Source organism: Natator depressus, chromosome 5 (genome assembly GCF_965152275.1).
Source record: "Natator depressus isolate rNatDep1 chromosome 5, rNatDep2.hap1, whole genome shotgun sequence".
NCBI classification, from domain to species: Eukaryota; Metazoa; Chordata; order Testudines; family Cheloniidae; genus Natator; species Natator depressus.
The window spans coordinates 98,775,805-98,793,704 of NC_134238.1; the positions used below are offsets into that span (position 1 = coordinate 98,775,805).

Sequence of the window (17,900 nt, forward strand, 5' to 3'; positions counted from 1 at the left end):
GCCTCCTGTTTACCCTCCCTTGACAAGACAGCAGTTTCCTCTCTCTGGGGAGAGGAAGGATGGCCTTGTGATTAAGGTAGAGCTTGGGAGATGAGAGATCTGGAATTTATCTCCTCGTACTTAGAGATGTATAACTTCATTGTTGTCTATGGTGTCATCTGTGATATACACGAAAACATGGCTGCCAGGTTTCCTTACTTGTGACATGCCTGACTTTGGGCAGGTCACTTTGGCCTCTTTGGCTCCATTTCCTTATCTGTGAAATGGAGAAAATATTCCCCAATGTCTCTTGTAATTTAGTCTCACTAGATCTCTGTGAAGGACATAGACCTTAACAGGAAGGGTGTTCGTATATATGAAGTATTCTTGCTGCAGCATTACTTACACCATTTGACCTTTAGATCCTCTTCAGTGCCAGTTGTTGCAAATTGTACAGCCTTTTAAACTCAGGGTAAGTATGCTCTATGTAAACCAAGACAGGTGTAGTTTAAAGTTGCATGTCCCTTCTCTATGTTCTCTTCCGCCTGGAGGCAATTCCAAAAGAGTTTTTAGTTGTCATGTTAGTTGAGGCAATGTCTGCTTTGTATGGAGAGTGCACCAGGAGCTGAGGACAATGCTAAGGCTGCATAGGTTGCTTGAACTCTCCTTTTCCATACTTCCCAATTTCTGACTTGTGGTTTTATTTGTGAAGTGTAACCCTAAACTTGAATTTCCTAGTTTTTGTGTGTATGTGTGTATACGTGTCCCTTTTCTTCAGTGTTCTATTAAGTCTCTCCTTTTCCCCCTCTCTAAGTTACTTATGTATTTACAACTTTAATTCCAGCTTAAAGGCTTTTGAGTGTCTGGGAATTGTAAATGATTTGCATCACAATACAGGCCCATGAGAGCTTTCAAGAAAATGTTAGAAATGCTAAAGAAATCTACCTGAACTTTACACTGTGTGGTTTTTCTTGTGTGTCTTATTTTAAAACATGGATCCAATTGGACCCTGACAGAAGTTGGCAACACTTTTTGTTGAGCTGGCTACCAAAGATCACTTTAAATTAGAAGTAACTGCAGAGTAGCAAGTGCATCCCCAGTGGGAGTGTAAGGAATTTAGCTCTCTGCAGCCCGCAGTGAGAGAGATTCAAGGACATCCAGAGAACAAATGCTTTACTATTTTGAAGCCTGTGAATAAACACTCTTAGTTTCATAAAGATCTTAGAAACAAAGAGCTTGTTGGGTGAATTTGCCCAAAGGTCAACATAAAGTCTTTAAGGTAGAATGAGAATGGAAACTTGTTTAACAATTGACTTCTGTGGAATATTCCTTTCAACACTCTAAATCAATCAATTGTTGTGTCTTTTAATTATGGGCTCTTCACAGAGGAGAACCACTGTGGATTTCTTAGCTGGTTGTGCTTTAGAAGTCATCCTAGAAGAAATCTGTCTGAATTGTTAAACACTATGCTAATAGACATTAGTACTGTGAACGCGTTAAACTATGAATGCATCTAAGCATAAGAGTGAATGATTAGAGATGCTGACCCCTGAAGCATGTTGAAAGGGGTGTACTTGCATAATATTTTTTTAGTGGGATGGGGATAAGGAAGCAAACACTTTATATTAAAAACAAAAAACACCACCCCTTCCTTTAAACAAATGAATTCAACAGATTCTTCATTCTCTGACATTTAAAAACTTGTTTTACATACTTTTTTAAACCTCTTTGTTTTTTATATATATAACATTTTGGTATTTTACAGAGAGAGATGTAAGTTCAGGATCCTATTGACTGAAAGATGACCAAATTATGAGTTCTGCCGCACCCTTTAGAATTAACTTTGTTTCACCTTTCCCCCTAGACATCAAAAATCGGCTTCTTGTCTGTCACTGGCAAAGTTTCTCAAAATGCATTATTGTATCTAAGTTTGAGGCCTTTAACAAGTAGCTTCAGAATTTTGAAGAACAAAACAAAGAGGGGGGGGGAAGTCTTAATTTTTCTACTATTTTAAAAAGCTATCACTGTAATTCTCTGCTGATGAAAATGTCCTGCAACTGCTTTCCTGCCTGATAATAAACTTCTATCCAGTACCAAGAGAAGAAACAAGTTCTGTAAAACCCTCCTGTTCTGTAAAACTATGCCAGACTGTAGGTGCAAATAGGCTATTTTCTCTTACTCTTCCCCTGCCCTCACCCTGTTTCTCAAGATGTCTGGAATTTAATGCCAATTCCCAATGCAACTGTGACAGCTGCTTGGTGTCCATAGTCCTTGTATGTTTAAACTTTGTATCAGGAAATGATTTGTCAGAATATCAAAGCACTGGTGGGGTGAATGAACTTTTTTGCCAAACCACAGGTTTGGCCTGAATGTAAATATTGTCTGATGTTTAGGAGGACTGCCAGTGCTCTTGATGCGGGAGTGATTTCTGGCTTTCACTCAAATTACGCTCTGGTTTACATGACTAATTTTATACAGCAGTCTGAGTGGACTGTCAGAGCTTGTAATTTGAAGTAAGACTAGATGAATCGGTAGTTGCCTGCAGATTGGCAGAAGGATAATGACATCTCATTTAATTTATCGTCTCTTGAGTGAACTCTTAAAACTCCAGTCCAAGTTTCCTACTGGTGGCAATGCTTTTTATTCTTAAAGCCCCTGCACTTGAGGGTCTCAAAGAGCAGGTAAATAACTTTCATTACATCACCCTTGGGAAGTTCTGTGATCCCCGTTTTACAAGTGGGGAAACAGTTTAGCTCCTGATCCTCCATCAAAGTTTGTGTGGGCACGGCCGCTTGTGAGCACTCCATTCCAGGATGCGAGTATAAGATGGGCATGCACAGAACCCTTGAAAGGCATTGTTGATTTGCACAGAGCATGCATATGCTGAACAATGGGGATGCACAAGCGGGCTGAGTTATGGATGAAACTGGTCAGCATTTTCTTGAATGTGTTAGAAATTTCTAAATTTCAGAATGTGAAAATAAACTTAAAAAATCAGGGTGTTTGAGGGGTGGGAGTACAATTTTTTTCAATCCAAGTCTCTACCTGTGGGCATGGCTCTGTGGCTGAGCACATGCAGATTATCTCCAGAACTGTGTAGGGCCAGCTCAGGCCAAACTAGGAGTGTATATACTAGGGATAGTTGAAGCAAGTGTGAGCCAGGAGGCAAAGGCAAGGGTGTGGTAGTCACTTAACCTCCTTTGGCTGATGCATCAACTACTGGTGTACAAAAGAGAAAGTAGCTAAGTTGGGGACTCTTATAACTAAGGCTGCGAGTCTTCCATGGAGGTCCTGGAAAGACACAGAATCCATGATGTCCGCAGTGGCCAGTGCAGCTGATTCCCAGGGCTGCCCGAGCAGCTGGGGCGGCCCTGGGGCCAGCTGCACTGGCTGCTGCTTGGGCGGCCCCAGGCAGCTGGTCCCTGGTGTTTCCTCAGAGCAGCAGTCCAGGAGCAGCGGTGGGGCCACAGCCACACATGTGCGGGGCCCCCCACCCCCCTCTCCAGCAGCACCTAAGATTTAGTTAGGGGTATTTTTAGTAAAAGTCATAGACAGGTCACAGGCCGTGACTTTTTGGATATTGCCCGTGACTGGTCCATGACTTTTACTAAAAATACCCGTGAGTAAATCGTAGCCTTCCTTCTAACCTTGGAGACTTATTTTGAAGCAGAGGTCTTGAGAGAGGAGATTGGAGATAGCGGCTTGAGAGGCAGGTGCAGCATCAGGTTGGGAGGGACTCTGTGCAGTGGCCCAGTTCCTAGCTGTTCTGGGCCTAGTAAACTGCACCCACAGCACACTCAGAGTGAATAATGTGACTGTTCCAAAACCCCTCCAGCAATACATAAAAGCCAGTTTCATTTTGAACCTGCTGGCTGTATGCCAGGAAGATGCTGAGTGCTGGATGGCCCAGCTCCCCAGAATATTATATCTTAAAATGCGTAGGATGCTGACTCTCATCGGGGAGCGCAGCCTAGCTGAAGAGTGCTGACATAGGCACCTTGCACATACCAGACAATGCCTGAGAGGTCTTATCAAGGCAGAGCCCCTCATTTATAGGAGGCAGAGGCCTCCCCTTGGCTCATGACTTCCTTTCTTCACCCCCAGGCCCTGGTAGAGGAGAACTGTAGACAAGCCTTACAGCCCACCAGATCTCTCAAGGCAGACAAAGGCTCTTTCTACAAGATGCCGTTCAGGTTGCCCTGATCAGTTAGTGAGACTGTTCTCTCAGGCAAGGTGAATAAGCCTCCACAACACTGCCATGCCTCTGGGGCCTGGCACATCTGAGGGCAAGCCCGGATTGAAGTGGCACCGGTGAAGGCGAAAGGCATCAGGAGCCCTGGTTGCTGAGAGGAAGAAGTGGATCTAAGGGTGGATGGAGGCTCACAGAAGAGAACATTTGAGCCTCCATCCAGCCTCCATTAGGTGAGATGCTAGTCACTAATAAGCTGAATCATCCTCCTGCTACTTGTGGTGCAAAACAGAGGCCTGCATTAAAGTAGGAGGGAGTTAATGGTAAGTACAAGCTGGGAAAGGAATAGCCCTAAACAGTGCAAACAGGAAGAAGGGAGACTGAGTGGCCTGTGGTATTTTATTGCTCCTTTGGAAGGAGCAGCAAGTTGCCATGGCAACAGGGAGAAGGGTGGGCTTTTTTGATGCATGTGAAGATTTTTACTGTGGGTCTGGTCTTCCTTCAGTCTGATTCTGTCAAGGGAGCCACATGCTGAGAAAGCCCCTCCTTCAGTTTAGCCAAGAGGGTCCTGTGCAACCCAACCCTATTTACCAGTGTGCCGCTCAAACTGTGGTATTGGTGAGGTCGTTCACTCTTGTGGAGCAACCAGGAAGGCTACAGCTGAGGTTTGTCAGCCTCTGTAGCAACTGTCTCCAAGTTTAGTTAAAATATGGCTCTAGTGATATGTACAATTGCTATGGCTCTTAACTTTGCCCCCAGCCCTTTTGGTTTATATTTTAAAATCTTCTTAGCTTTCTGTTTGTATTACAGTAGTGCCTACGGGCTCTAGCCCCATTGTGCAAACATGTAAGAAAAATATGGTCCCTGCTCTAACGAGCATGTTCCTTAATGTCTAATATTAAAATGGGTTATGTTGGCATCTAAACTTCTAGAGTCCTGTTTGCTTAACTATGCAGTTAATTAACTGATTGTACCTGCAAAATAATTGACAAAGACTTTTGTTTTCTCACTGGGGTGCACAATTGAGAGGGTAGGAATAGAACTTGGGTCTCCGAGATTCTGTGTGTCATTGTGTAACTCATTTTAGGAACAAAGTTTCAAAGAAATTTGTGCATGAAATGGAATTTATACATTGACAGTTCTGTCTCCAGGGGATTCGTGAGATGTACACATGGACCTGGACAGTCTGGAAAGCTAACCTATAATAACTCTGTGCAACTAGTTAGGTCTTTTTCTTTTTCTTCTTTTTCTCTCTTTAAAAAAACAACAACAAAAAAACTTAGCAAAGAGTGCTGCTACTTCCCTCTTACCAGGTCTTGCTCCACAAAAAAGAACAGAAAATAAATGAGTCTTTCCAAATAAGGTTAAAGACAGTTTTGATGGTATTTTCAGAACAAATTGGTTCTCTGTTTCAATATTATCAAACACTTGTTCCCAGATTAATTGGTACTATGCTAGCTTGACATTTAGCAATACTCTGGGGGAGGAGGAAAGATGAGGGAATTAATTGGCAGCCTTCCTGCTAGCTGGTGTTGTCTTTCTTTCTTCTCAAATTACTAAGTGTAGGAGTGATTAGGAAATGTTCATCTGATCATTCTGTATTTGTCATGGCCTGATATTGGCCATCGTGAAACTATTGTACTAAGTGGCATTTATTTAAAGCTTTCATATTTAGTTCTCTTAAATCCCTAATTCTCCCCCAAGAATTTCCACCAGGGAAAGGAAGCTGCAGTGTCCTTTCTTCAGTCTGTTCTGAGGACAGACCCAGGAGCCAGGGAGCATCAAAGACAGTCTCGTCACACAGAATGATTTGTATGCATCTCCCCACTGAAAGATAAGAACAGTTGTTACTTGTCCTTTGTGCTGAAGAAGCTAGGAGCTATAGAAATGAAGTTTGGACACCAGGTTAGCTCTTACTAGTCAGATTCCATCAGTTAGGAGTTGCTGTACTGAGAGAAAATACTGTTTATTCACCATCTGTGCATACCAGTTAGTAACACTCCTCTTTTCTGTGTAAGACCCTTTCTCTAGGCTTGCCTTTTAGTGATACCCTCCTCCTCCCTACAATTATGTGTCTTATTCTTCTTTCAGTTTTGTCTTGGTTCCACAGTGAATCCTTTTCGAGGAAAGGACTCGGGAACTAGAGTCTCGAGGGGCCAAATTTTTCCCTCTTTTAACCCCACTGACATCAATGGGGGCTTTAGTAAGGCAGAACTTGACCCATTTCTTGCTTGCCAGTTCCTTTTTAACTGCACTGTGAAGCAGAATCCTGATGTACAGGCCAACTCCTCCTCTCTGGACACATCTAAAACTATACACTAAAAACAGTAAGCACAAGAGGTATTGGCCTGACATTTTTGGAGATGAGTCTCCTGTCTACTCATAGCTGGTTCAACACAGGCAGTGGTGCTGGAGACAGACTTACCAATGTGCTTGAACTTGGCAGGACAACCAGGAATTGAAAGTTCAGCCTTGCTGGTTTGTGGGGTCACCTGCAAGTACTCAGTTGCTGGAACTTATTGTTGAGAACACAGGAAAAAAATACCTGGCCTGGGAAAGAGATCCATAAACTACCTTGATTTTTTAGCAAATCTGTATAGAAGATTGAATATTTCAACTACCTTGAAAAAGTCCCTTTTACTTTTACTTTTGTGTGTGTGTGTGAGAGAGAGAAATCTTTTTTGTGGCAGTTGAGGAAGGCCCATAGGGTAAGAATATCAGATTTTCTTTCATTACAGGTGTACCTTGACAGCATGGATGATGCAGTAAACCAATATAGAAGTGTTACACTTGAGTCTTGATGTCTTTAGGAAAGTCATCCTACAGAGGCTTGAATTTCTATATTAATCATACTGAAGCAAGGTATCTATATTGGTTTTTCCAAAAGATTAACAGAGTAATATATTGTAGCTTTGAAATCTGAGCTTTAAAGCATTTGACTTTTTAAGACTATTTTGCTACTTTTATGATGATGTATTTTTAAAGTATGACCTGCTTCTGTTTTAAAAACCTTATAATTACTACATGCTGGAATAAAATGCGGATTATGACCTATCAAATCTGTCTGCTGCTGTTTTCCTTGATAACACCAAAAGCTTTAAATAGCTTTTGTGGAACACGGTAGGTGGCAAATAGTGTTTCCATGATTTGTGAAGAACTCTGTCTTGAGCAAGAGTGGAGAATATGTATGCAGTATCTTAGTTCTGTGTATTTCACCAGAGACTGGGTGATGGGTGCCTCCTAGAAACCTAAACCTAAATTAATGAAATAGTTGAATTTGCTAGGGAGAACTTGCGGACTTTTTTTTGCAGTCTACTGTAAAGATGTTGTTAGTGCCATGTGAAGCATTAGGGAGAGTGGGGTGTGCAAACAAGCCTTCACCCAGATTAGCTCCTACTTGCTCAGTTAACATAGCAGGTAGCCTGCTGGCTCTGGTAGAGCTTCATTGTTTTGGGATCTTTGTAAAGCAAATATTTTGATATTAAGCTATCTTTCTTGCAGTATGTTTTGTAATAAACATCTGCTCTGTGGCTGTTAACACTTTTTGGAAAAATGAATTCCAGAACAGTTGATACAGCTTCATGTGTTTGTGATATATTTGTTTTTTTAACTCTTACTCCCCTCAAGAAGTGTGACCTTTATACATTTTTGGTATATTAAAGCTTTTTAGCTTCAGCCAGCCATAAGCACTTGTGAACGTGAGCAGTTCCTATGTCCGCTAAAGACTAGCATAAATACAGTTCAGTGTCCCTCCCTGCAACAGTGGTCTGGTATACAACCTGTAAAACAACTCTCCCCCGCCACTGGTCTTCTTTGCTTATTAATTACGTTGGCATTTCCCCTTCTCCAAGGATAAAACACTGATAAGCAAAGATGGGGAAATTGTTTTTGTAGTTAAATCTGCAAGAAAGAAATGGATAGCATTCCTCTCTCATCTTCATCCTGAATCATCCATGCTATGTTCAATCAAATATTTCAAACCTTAGTACATAGGTGTTTACTGGAGAGCACCAGATAGTTTAGGGAGCAGCAGCATTGGACTGGAAGCCCCTAACAAAGCTTTCTGTTTGCTAGAGAACAGGTTCTGAAACAGTGGCTTGAAGATACCCTTTCAAATTTTTAGTAGATATTGCAGATGTTTATGTAACATGTCTAAGCTTGTACTGGAATACAAAATATTTGTAGAAAGCCCTGAGGTCTAACCACAGGTGAGCTGCTCACGTGGCTTCTCCAAACAAAGCAGAGAACCTTGATAGCTAAGCCAAAAAATACTTCTGCACTATGACTTTTCCTTAGAAACCCTTCAAGTTATTCTCCTACCAAGCAGTTTTCATGCTAGAATTAAAAACCCAGTAGTAACTCAGTAGTTAGAAACCTCTTCACTTGAAATATAAATGCAAGAGATAAGCCTACTGCCCCCCCCCATAACTGCAATTAAAGGGTTACAACTAGAGTTGGTGGGGTAGTATGAATTCCCCTCCCTATAATAATTTCCATAGCCTCTTGTTTGAAAACAAGTACTTCCTACACAAAAAACCAACCAAACAAAAAAATGCATCTAAAATATTGGATGAAAAAGCTTCAAATCATATGGAAGTTGCTCTTTTTTTTTTTTTTTAAATGGAAAGTTTAGACAAGGTTTAAGTGTGGTGACTTTTCAACTTTGGCAGATAATTATGAGAAGTAAAATTCCCCACAGACTTAAGTGAAAAAGGTATGTAAGGTTTTTGTCTCTGGTGAAGAATCGACTCTTTCCAAAACCTAGAAAATGCATGGTGCATCATGCAATTAACATCTTATTAATTAATACCAGTCTGTTTTTACATGCTACCCTGGACAGACCACCTCAGATATACCTTTCCTCCAATCCCACTGATACCATGAATCCTGCAAAAGATCCATCACAACAGGGCTCATCACATCCAACTGGCCATGACAGTTCTTATTCTCAGACCACATGAGGATTTCAACCTGTCTGCCCGTCAACATCTGATTATTTCTGTATCAGCTGACACAACACAACTGTATGATCAGGCACTCCAGCACAGGACTGCTACTACTTCCCCCCTCCCCCTTTCAAAACCTCATGCCTGTGATTAGAAGAGAAGGTTTCACACTCTAGACATCAGATGTGCACTGGCCTTTTATCTACAGAGAACAAAAGCAGTTAGAAAAACACCTAGTTTTTTTTTTATCACCCTGTCTGCACAGAGATTCTCTTTTTCAGGGGATCTCTGGCTGCATCAGTCTTTATTACCAGTTAGCTAACATATCCTTTTTTGCCCCACCCCATCCAGAGGGGTCGAGAGCCCATTCCGCTAGAGTGTAAGCAACCTCTGCAGCATCTCTGTGAGCCATCTCCATACACACCTTTACGAGACATTATGCATTGGTCCAGACTTCTACTGCGGATACAGCTGTAGGGATGGTGGTACTACAGACATCCATGCCATCTGCATTCTCTCATCTGCCTCCTGTTCCTATCAATTCATGTGCCTGAGTCCAGAGATTTTTTTAGTCAGCAGTGTCCATTGGTCCGTGGCTGCGCAGTTGTTATCCTCCATGCTCCAAACTGAGGGCAGGGATATAGAGGGCAGTATGGATCAATGTTTCTCTAGTTATTTTCCTTACCATGAATCTGAGAGATCTACAGCAGAGGGGCTGGAGGTCAGGTAGTGGGATACAGGTAGGGACCACACATCTAGAAGAACCTCCAGTTACAGGTAAGTAACCTCCATTTCTGAGGGAAGTCTAGAGGATTCTGAGTAATTCCAGACCCAGGTGTGAGGCTAGCTAGTTATCACAAGATCAGCTTACTTGAGTTGAATAAACAAGGTAAAGCTTCGCAGATTTTCTGCCCAGCGAGACATAGCAAACTCTGAGTTAGACTAACAGGAGAACTTGTTACAGAGAAAGAAGACTGCACCCAAAGATTTCCCCCATCCCCAGCCAATTCCTTAGGTCAATGGTGGAGCTAAGGAGCTCGATTTAGTCTGCCTCTACTGTGGGAAATCTTTAGATGTGTAGTTTTCCTTCCCTTCCCTTCCCCAAGCCCCACCCAAGAGTATCACGCATGGGTATCTCCTACAGGATAGGTTTCAACTTCACTTGCAAGTTCTCAGCCACTGAGTTAGTGCACATTACTCAATCTCTCTCAGTTGCTAGAAGGACTAGAAGGTCTCATTCCTTGTAAGGACAAATGTTAGGAGTTGCATATTCAAGTGTGAATTAAAGTGTTAAATAAATATAACCAGAAACTTAAGGAAACTCAGTCTGAACTGGTTGCTCATGAATTTGTTAGCAAGTGCTGTGTCTCCTCCAATCTGTCTCATGAGTGCTTCAACAGTATGTTCCCTGTAAGCACAGCAAGACCCAAAGATGGTATTTTTCTCACGTGTTCTTGGCCTCTCTGAGTTGGAATTCTGAATTAAGGAGCAGAACAGGAAGTTGGGCATGAGTGCGCTGAAGAACATGTGTGCCCTCTCAAAAGTGTGGAAGGGCTCAGAGCCACAGAGAGCTGCCCTCGCCACTGCCCAGCAGCTGTAGGAAAGGGTGGACTGGCAGGTTGTCCTTGGCAGTGCTGCATGACTAGGTGCAAAAGCTTCTGTCTCCGTGTGTATTCACGGGAGAACAAAGTGACTGAATTTTGTGTCATGGCAGGAAAGGCTGCAAATCCCTGCTGGAACACAATGCTGGCTCTGTTTGAGCTGACAACACTACAGGGGAAAGTTTAAGTATAAAAGTTCAATGAAACTTTTTTTGAAGGTATGAGAACTTTTCTTTCACATTGAATCACATAAAAGTCCTCTTAACCGATGTTTTGGATGTAATTTGAGTCTGGAGTGTCAAAGTAACTTTTCTATTCATACTGGACTACTTTGTTCATGGATCAAAGAATGTGGCAAATACCCAACCTAATTACGCATAAACTTTCTGATGTTTCAGCTTGTGTAGCACCACCCACCTTCCCAGGCAGGTCAAGTTACTGCTCCAGGCATTATGGTCTAATGATGTACTGTGTGCTAGAGAGGAACTGGATTAGCAGCCATGTAAATTTAGTTTTACTTTTCATGAAATAATGAAATCCTATAGCTTTTTGTATTGGTGGCCATATTGGTATCTTGGAAAGTATTTTTGTATTTAAAGAACATCTAGAAAGAGCTAAATGGACAGAAAATAGTGACTGAGATCATGTTGTTTAAAGGGTAGTGCTCTTTAACACCTTAGAAACCTGTTGTTAATACAGTTGTGAACTTCCTACATCAATATTTCTTTCTTTGGGGAAAATAATGTACAAACTGCTATAGCAAATATGAAAGTTCTGCACAAGTGACTCTGTAATATGACAACGAGTAAGTCATCTGGAATGTCCCTAAGCACTCTGAATCTTCCCATTGATGTGATAAAGCAATATTGCAAAGCTTTACATTGGGTTTCTTGTGCCCTTCCTTTCTGGTGGTTACACTTGTTATGGAACTCTAGCTCTTCAGCCAGAGCTGGTTTACATTGCATTGTTATGTGACCTGCATATGTTATAAACTGTGTACATAAAGGGGCTTTTGCAACTTTAAGTATTTTATTAGAATACTTGTATGTCATTAAGGAAAACCTACTTAACGGGCCATACAGTTTATGGGAAGTTTCCTGTTTGTTTTAGTTCTTTAACTTTCGCTTTTGGGGGTAGCACTTAACCTAGAGCTGCTAACTTTGCTTAGTGTGTTAGAACTGGATCTTGCCGATGGCTATTATGTCTGCATACCATTGTAGCCTCCTGGGTGGCGCATTCACTAATAATGTTTGTGTTTCCCCTAAAACTGTTGATAGCAACCATGTTGGTCCTAGTGTGATCGAGGTGTTGGCAACCACTGGTATTTTAACCATGGTGGTGTCTACTGCTGTTCTTTCCTAGCCTATACAGTAGTTAGAATCTACCTATCCTCTGCTTCCTTGATTGTGGTGGGAGAAGCTAAAGAAGGGAGGCAGGGCAAGAATAGTGTGCAAGTTTGAGAGGAAAGGTGTTTCCCTGGAGAGAGTTAAATTGGGTTGCATAAGAATGGTCTCCTCCCAACAGCCCTAATTTGTGGTGTCCTGCTGACAACCAGACACTGTCCCTGATTCAGCACCTCTGGTGAGCCAGCTATTGTAGTTCTTTTTTTCACAAAGCAGCAGCATTACCACCACTAATAACCATCATCAGTGATACATGCCCCCACTTGCTTGTTCTTACCAGCCTTCTGGAGCAAACAGACAAACATTTTGCAAAATGTTGCAGCCTGGAGCTTATTGAATCCAAAAACTACTAAATTAGTGCAGCTTTAAAATTTGACAAATGAGCAGCCCCGCTCTTTCTGCCTAGGTTCAAGTTTGAGCACTTCCTAGAGCAATGTGGGGGCTGGAGGAAAAAAGGGAAGGTGTGTGTTTGGAGTGGGGGGAATGGAAATGAAATTGGATAAATTTCTGAGAAGCACTCCCAAATTTACCTGTCTTTCGGAGGCTTATTTACCATAATTCTTCAAAACTACCTCAGAGGAAAAGGTGAGATGACGCTCAGACATCACATATTAAAGTTGAAGATCTCAGTGTTTTACAAAGGCAGCTAAGCATCGTTATCCACATTTTACTGATAGGAAATCAGTCACAGAGGCTGAGTGACTTGCCCAAGGCTCCCCTGCAAGTCTGTGCCACAACCAGATGTTGACCTCCGATCATGTGAGTCCCATTTCCCCTGTGCTAACCACTTGAGGGAGGAAGTTTGTTCTAATGGGGTGTGTGTCCTGCAGATCTGAAGTCTTAAAATTCCATTTGTCCTGAAGGAAGGGTGAGGTCTGTCTGTCTCTCCAAGTTCCACTCTCATGTGCCCTGCAGGAAAAGTGAAACTTCAAAGCTCCAGGTCTGAATCTGGAGAGGCTGGTCTTTTGGATATGAATCATCTAGGATGTGATCTTTTTATTCTTGGCACTATTTGTATTGTAATGAAACCAACTGCATATGCAACACTTTATTGTTCAGCCACGTCCAGAAGATGGTGTGTAGGGCTCCCTTTTGCATTTCACACACAGGGGAGAGCGCAAAAACGAAGGCTGGGATTTTCAAAGGAACTTGAGGGAGTTAAGTACACAAATCCCCTTGACTTTCAAGCTCTTAATGTCTTTCTCTCAAAATCCCAGACCAAATGTATTAGGTCACATACATCCCTGAGGTAACACCACTGACTTCCCTTGATTTACACCAGAGATGAATTTAACACACAGTTAGCTCTCCACAGATGTGCTCCACCTTAGTTAAGCTTCAGCAGCCTAGAAGCTTATTTATAGTGCACTTTTTTTTTAACACTTAAGAGACTCTCTAAACTGCTCCACTTACAAAGTTGACTGAAATTCAAGGTTATAAATGGACAATATGGAATTTATGAGGCTAATAATAGTGCATGAACTAGCTATTTATTGCTGCTGCCTTGTGGTCTTGAGGCTTTTTCCATGGTCCAATATGACTGCAGCCAGTGTATTACAGATACTAAACAACTGCTTCTCATCAGAGCTGTTTGCAGTGTTCTAGCTGCATTGGTCTTAGGATATGAGAGAGACAAAGTAGGTGAGGTAATTTTTTTTTTTTTAATTGGGCTAACTTCTGTCGGTGAAAGAGACATGCCTTTGAGCCCCACAGAGCTCTTCTTTAGGTCTGTGGAGCAAATGAAGCGTGTCTCTTTCACCAGCAGAAGTTAGTCCAATTAAAAAAAAAATATTACCTCACCTGCCATGTCACGTTCAGCAGAGCAGCAGTCTGCCTGAAGGTTGCCCACCATAAGTGGGTGAGTGGCCATCTGATCTAGAAATGGAAAGAGCAGAATGAGCTATGGTTCCTCTCCCACCCCCAACCTGATCTCTCTATTTTATTTTAAAAAAATAAAGGCCCTCAATCTGTCACCCTGAAATAGCAGTGAAGAAGTGATGGTGTGTGGACTGTACAGGCCTGCCCATATCCCACCAGATCGGTCTACACTGTTATTTAGTGCAGGTATGCCTACCCAAGCTGCAGTCACACCTTCGATTGCAGTGTAAATCTACCCTTAGTGACAGTGTTGCGTGAGTGGCTGGTTGGAAGGCTGATTGTTTTGGTTCCGTCCTACCTCCAGAGAAACTAGCAAGTATGCTATGAAGCTCAGTCTTAATTTCCAGGTAAGAATTCTGCTTAGCACAATGGTGAGATTGTCTTAATATGTAGCGCGTAACAAAGTGATGTTTGCATGCAATTAGATACCATAAAGGCTCTATCTCAGGCTTAAATGCATAGATTATAGAAGGAGTGAAGTATTTTATAGCCTCTTTTTAAGGCAGCAAATTCCAGGATAGTGAATTGTCAGACTGTCTGTTCAATTTCGGTATTAAAAGAAATGCCAAGTTAGTCCTCCTGATAATTAATGAAACCCTAGTTGCAGTTTATTCTTTGTACAATCTATTGTTTTGACCCAAAAGTTGGAAACTTTTTTCAGGGGTAGAGGAAAAACAAAGGATAGTCTAAGTAAATATTCTAATCCATAAATATAAAGCTAGTTGAACTTATGACATCAAAACTGCAAAAAAAGAGCTGTGTTTTAAAAGGCTATCCACATACACCCGTACCATTTGCCTCTCCTCAACATGTTCTTGCACCAACTTCCATTCAGTAATTGTATACAGATAAAATTTCCTACCCATCTTGAACGGTCATGTATTGAAAGCTTTTGCTTTTGTGAATCCTCCTCCTGTTTCATGAACTGATCCTCTGTGGATCTGAACCTCAGGCAAACTAACTATTTTAACCATAAATAACATTTATTTATTAAATTTCTTGGTGCGGCAGTGACCAAGGACGCAGATGCCTGGTGAATTATATGGTTACATTCTTTTTGACACTCTTCAGAGATTTGCATTCAGGTGTACTGGTATTTGGCAAACCATTTTGTGGTTGGTCTTCATAGCCCTCCCCTGGTGATATTATTGAGTCGATAAGAGGGGCGTTCATGTTGCCTGATAAGGGTGGTCCCTCTTTATATACAAGTAGTGTGGCTACCTGGACTAGAAATGTAACTTAAGTGCCCTTTTCGGTTATTGTTACAGGGATCAGGAAGGTGGCTGACTATTGCTAACCATGTTCCAATGTTAATCCTAAACAAGGTGCAACTGTCTCTTCCCACTCTCTCTCAAACCTCTAAGTAAATGAACTGAAACTTGAGAACTGCCTCTTGTACCCAAGGTCCTACTTGAGTTTGTGTAACCCTTTTACCAGCTCCATTAGTCTTTGCTGCTAAAGTAACTCATGCATTAATTCATGTAGCTGAGCTGTGCAGAGGACGTCAGCTGCACAGCCTTGAGAGAGACCATAATTAAAGTCATGAAGTAATAAGATCTTCCAGGTAAAAGGTTTTCTCAATTTAAATAAGAGGATTTCTGTGGAAAGAAACCATGTTTGCCACTAATATTGTTAACACAATATCTCCGTACAGCCAGTGACTACCCAGCATCTGAAACTGCCTGTTCACAGGGGGCCCAGGCTTGTCACATACACTGGTGTAGTGTGGAGGTAGTCACATTACCATTTTGCTTTGTTAGCCTCTTATAACCACTCTGCACTGGGGGAAACAACTCCCTGTTGTCTTCCACCTTGTGTAATGGGACCTCATGTGTCTGGCTGCAGGTTGTAATAAATACGTATGCAATAAAATTATTCTAACTTTGTACTACGCCACCCCACCGACAACTATTCTTGTTTTAATAGGTGGGTCAGTCAGAAACCAAACATGTTGTTCTTGATCCTGTGCATCCCGTCAAGTCACAAAAAGCTGAAAGTCCATTCGCATCTTGTGAAGATCTTTGTACCAAGAGGCAGCATCAGTGATGGCAGATAAGGTAGCCTTGGCTTTAAGCAAAAAAGATTTGCTTTGTCATTGAAACTTCAAAAAGAAACTTGTCAAGTTACTTTGACCCCAGTTCAATTTGCCTCTTAATAACTGAACACTTATGAAAAAGGGGCTCCACTGCACCTTTTATCTGAAAGTCCTGGAAGGATTTTTTGGGATAACTTAAATAACTCTTCTCCTTCCCTGGTATTTAAGTGCCAGTGTTAAGACCAGAACAAATGGATAGAAACTGGCCATCAATAAACTTAGGCTTGAAATTAGACAAAGGTTTCTAACCATCAGAGAAGTGAAGTTCTGGAACAGCCTTCTCGGGGAGCTGTTGAGTGTAAAAATCCTAACCTGCGCTTGATCAGTTTAAGGAGGGGATGGTGTGACGAGACTGCCTAAAATGGCATGTGGCCCATCTGCGACTGCAAGTAGCAAAAATCTCAATGGCTAGAGATGGTGCACTAGATAGGGAGGGGGCAAGCTCTGAGTTACTGCAGAGTGTTCTTTCCCAGGTGTCTGGTTGATGGGTCTTGCTGACCTGCTCAGGGTTGAACTGATTGCCATATTTGGGGTCAGGAAGGAATTTTTCCACTCAGGTCAGATTGGCAGAGACCCTGATGGGGTTTTTGCCTTCCCCTGCACCATGGGGCATGGGTTACTTGCTGGTTTAAACTAGAATAAATGGGAGATTCTCTGTAACTTGAAGACTTAAAACCAGGATTTAAGTACTTTGGTACTTTGGTAGCTTAGCTGGAGGGTATGGGTGTATTACAGGATGGGGTGGGTGAAGTTCTGCGACGTGTGGGAGGTCAGACTAGATGATCATGATAGCCCCTTCTGGTCTTACTCTATGTGTCTATGAGTTTTGTTTGTATCAAAATGGGGTTAAGATTGGAAAACTGGCTGTGTAAAAATGGCACATTAATCAACAGACATGCTTCCTCTGTATCTAGTATAGTATCTGGACTGTTTTGAGCATGTTTTTGTTTCTGCTACTCTTTATTCCAGGTAGCTGCAGTGGCTCTGAAATGCTATGGTGGAGTGAACTAGGTTCTCCTCTGGTTTGTACATCACTAGTGGACTTGTTAACAAAGGTCTGATCGTAGATTCTGTCACTGGTAGTGTAGTAAGCCAGGCTGAGTGACAAAGCTGGCAGTTCAGAAGTAAAAAGGTGACTTCTTTGACAAATTAACTTTGATGTGGAATTCTCTTCTGTGTAGATTTTTATAACACAGTAGTATCTGAGCACCTTTCAGTAGTACATTAAGGGACATGACTAATATCTGTCAGGTATGATTCATTCTCTCTCTCTCTTTCCCTCATCTTCTCCCCAGGGGGAGAATGATGTGGGTTTTGTTTTTTTTTAAAATACGTATGCACTGTTTGTGTGTTAGAGAAGCCACAGTCCAAGGCGTGTGCCTTGCCCTTGTGATGAGGTTTGTGATGGTCCTTAGTTCCTGTGGGATTTTGCCTTGGACCAGCCCCTGAGAGAGCTCCATCTCTCACACCAACAAACTTTACCTCGATTTTAGAAAGTTCCACTGGGCCAGAGAAGCAGAGTTATGCATCATAGTCCTCATTGCAGAGCTTTAGGCGATCTCTTAGATATACTTTGCCCAGGCAATTGAGTGCTTTGAAGATAAGAACTAAAACCTGGAAAATTGACTTGATATTCTGTGGAAAGCCAGTATAGAGAGCAGAGGACAGGATGCTCTCAGGACTAGAAATATAGAACTTCATAATGCCTCTTTCGGAATATAACCACCTTGTGTCATCTCACTTAGCTCTTCTAAATCACTGAATTTTTTACTTTTTATTTTATTTTTAAGAGGGAGAGAGAGTGACAGA

General features: G+C 41.9%; 1 protein-coding gene across 2 annotated transcripts in view; it reads left to right on the forward strand.

The window, feature by feature from the left end:
• Window positions 1-17,900, forward strand: part of KANK1 (KN motif and ankyrin repeat domains 1) — a 178,239-nt gene that overhangs the window by 18,072 nt on the left and 142,267 nt on the right. The window contains exon 1 of one of the 2 annotated variants that reach the window (XM_074953290.1): window positions 15,923-16,053. The exons of the other annotated variant lie outside the window; for it this stretch is intronic. The gene's annotated coding sequence lies outside the window, so the exon portion shown is untranslated. Of the gene's footprint in view, window positions 1-15,922; window positions 16,054-17,900 lie in introns of those variants that run through there. 2 annotated transcript variants of the gene reach the window in all.